Below are 3,100 nucleotides of genomic sequence, written 5' to 3' on the forward strand. Positions count from 1 at the left end.
GCAGTTTGCATCAAGTGACGCCTCCTGCGGTTGATTGGGGTTGCCATCGATCCGTGGGACAGAGTTAGGGTCTCCTTTTTGGGGGTCTTACACTACAAGCTAGGAAGCAAAACAAAGTGATTTTCATTGTTACATTTTCCATTTAAAAATGGAACATTCATCTTACTGTGAGCTCCCTCCAAACCACTGGTGGTGAATTTACCCCAACCAACACCCCCACAAGAGTTTATTCTATTTTACCAAGACCTTTGACCCCAAGAACAACAACAAAAAAAAGTACACTGGGGGCCCCTGGGCCACCATCCAATTTTTTGGGACCCTGACATTGGCTGGGTTTAACTCAGATACTGCTGGAATTTCACAAAAGCACCCTCCCACCTGGGCTGTCTTGGGTTCAGCAGGAATGGCAAGGCCCCCACTCTTGATCCCCAGAGTGCCAGTTATTTTCTGGGAGGGAGGATACGCACGCGCACTATGCTGGGGCAGTGGCTCTACCCGGTGGCGTCGCTAGGGGGCGCTGCCAGCATGGGTCCGAGTGGTGCTGGGGGTGGTGGTGATGGCTTCTTCTGTGACTTCAGTGCTGCTTGAGCATCTGCAGGCTTTCAGCGTTCACGTGGACAGAGCGATTTTCTTCGGCTTCAAGGCGAGAGGTCTGCTGTAGGGCTGCTGAACTTGTGCCAAAGAGCTCTTCCTGGACAGGATCAATAAGGTACTGTGCACTTCAGGCTACCCTTGCTCTGTGTGACTTTTTGCCATCAGGCTATGCTGTGGTTGAGCTTTTTCACTGTCCCCAGACCTTGTGGACAAGACCTGAGTGAGGTAAGCCTTGCTAAAACTCTATATTTCTGGATCCCCCTTGAGCCTGATGAATGAAAGCTACACTGTCCCAGGGGAGGAACTCTGGGAAACATGGTTTATACTGTGTGGAAGCCATTTCTTATTTGGTGAACTTCAGAAAGCACAAGGATGTTGATTGTAAGCTCATGGCCCACAAATGACAGACACAGGAGACGGGACTCAAACCTCAGATCAACAAGCTTTGCTTTATTTTTAAGCAAAGTCAATCAGGCACAGGAGGGCCCATTTTCTGGGTATATAGATGGCCTGTGGGTTACAGAAGAAATCTGGGTTTTACAGTTTTGGAGATTATGGATGTGCAGATTGCAGAGTTGAGGAATTAATTTTGCTGGTTAAACTTTTAACTTAGGAAGGTAATTGTAAAAAGTTTAAAATTTATTGTTATCTGGGGAGATAAGAGTTCAGATTTTGAGGGAAGAGTACTAAAATCTTGCCCATTGCTTTCCTTTCTCTGAGATCCACTGTTTCCCAGAGTTTTGATAATTTTCTTTGCCTCCATTTAGGACTATTTTGCACTGGGGAAAGGTCAAAGTCCAGAGCAGTGCTTTCAGTATCTGTCCCTTTCCTTCAGGGCGCAATGTTATTAAGAAAAGATTTACTGGGAGGTTAGTGCTTGACTAGTTTTCCCTCCCTTCTACAAGGTGCAAGTCTCTCTGTTTTTCTTTGAGAGCTATCTTGTAAAAGTATGATTTTCCATCACACTTTGTTAAGAAAATGACAAGACGGCACTCAGACATTAGGAGAAACCAAAGTTTATTTTATGCCAGAGGTCCCAGAGAAGATTAGCACTCCAAAATTCTAAGCCCTGATCCACAGTTTCTAACAATAATTATTTGTTATTTGATGTCATCTTAGACCTATCCTATCATTGGAGCTTTTTCTTCTTTTTTTTTTTAATTCCTAATCTATGTGACTGAAGGCCTCGTGCAGTGTCTCTAAAAAAATTGTGCTCACAGAAGAAATAAGAAGATACAGCTCTTCTCACAGACATCTATTACATTTCAGGAGGGATTAGTTAAACTCTTAGGGCAGTTATTTATTGGTCAATTTGACTTCCTGGAAAAACGCTAAGAGAGGGGAGGGGAATTGATCCCTTCCCCAGGCACTGGACTCTGACCATAATATTTTTGTAATTTTATTTCACAACCAGGTCTGGTATTGTCATCACTCCTTCACTCAAAAAACGTGAAGAAAATGTTACCTGCATATTATGGTTGAACAAATGGAAGTACTGAGAAATTGAGCAATTTTCTGATGGTATTGCAATTAGTTCGTATGCATGCTTGTGCTTGTTTTTTGGTACCAGTGATTGAACTCAGAGGTGCTTAACAACTAAGCCACATCCCCAGCCCTTTTTTATATTTTACATAGAGATGAGGTCTTGTTGAGTTTCTTAAGCCTTCATTAAGATGCGGAGGCTGGCTTTGAACTTTCCATCCTGCCTTAGCCTCTCAAGTGCTGGGATTACAGGCTTGTGCCACCATGACTGGCAGCCTTGCAATTAATTAGCAGAAAATCAAGGGTGAAACTCAGGGCTTATGCTAGTCATGGGCCCCTTTGTAGGATGATCCTCATCATTTTTAATGGATATGCAGCTGATCCAAATCAAGAATAAACCTGTTCCAGAAAGGAGATGGATGTAGGAAGTCAAGTCTTTCACCTAAAGCACCCTGAGAGATTTGCTTTCCAGGTCGTTCAGTGGGTCTTGTCCTTCTTTCCTTCCACTTTGACATATTTTGCTGTGATGAAATTTTTTGCTTAAGATATCATTTTTGTAAGTATTCATCATTTTTTCTAATTTCCAGAACATAGCAAAGGTGAACTTAATAAAATCAATCCATCTGAAACCATGGAAAATTTCTTCACTGAAGAGAGTATGCATGGTTCACATTGCCATTGCCAATTCCCATTGTAAGTGTGATTGCATTGATATTTATATTAGAAATAGCATAAAGAGGGAGGCGTCCTCTTCATTGTTGTTAATGAAGTAGAGATAATTTCTAGTCTTAACATTTTTTTTAGGGAACATACCAATTGCTATTATTGAAACATATGTACAATCCCTAGCACCACAAAAAAATAAAAAGAAAAAGAAAAGAAAAGAAAAAAGATAGATATGTTGTTCAGTGTTTCTCCATGGTTCCCCGGTGAAGCACAATCTTTAAACAATTCCAAACTGTTGTAGAATAATATTCATATAAAACACATTAGAAATGAACACCTTCAAAAATGAGATGAAAAC

General features: G+C 41.4%; 1 long non-coding RNA gene across 2 annotated transcripts; it reads left to right on the forward strand.

Moving 5' to 3' along the window:
* The first annotated feature begins 593 nt into the window (after positions 1 to 593).
* On the forward strand, positions 594 to 2,872 carry LOC306652531. 2 transcript variants are annotated; one of them, XR_013761436.1, is made up of 3 exons: positions 594 to 819; positions 1,362 to 1,463; positions 2,009 to 2,872. It is a non-coding gene; the product is annotated as an uncharacterized lncRNA (long non-coding RNA). The 2 variants fall into 2 exon arrangements; XR_013761437.1 differs by having other exon boundaries at positions 2,664 to 2,872.
* The last annotated feature ends 228 nt before the right edge of the window (positions 2,873 to 3,100 follow it).

Source organism: Sciurus vulgaris (assembly GCF_902686455.1).
Source record: "Sciurus vulgaris genome assembly, contig: HiC_scaffold_261_arrow_ctg1, whole genome shotgun sequence".
Taxonomy (NCBI): domain Eukaryota; kingdom Metazoa; phylum Chordata; class Mammalia; order Rodentia; family Sciuridae; genus Sciurus; species Sciurus vulgaris.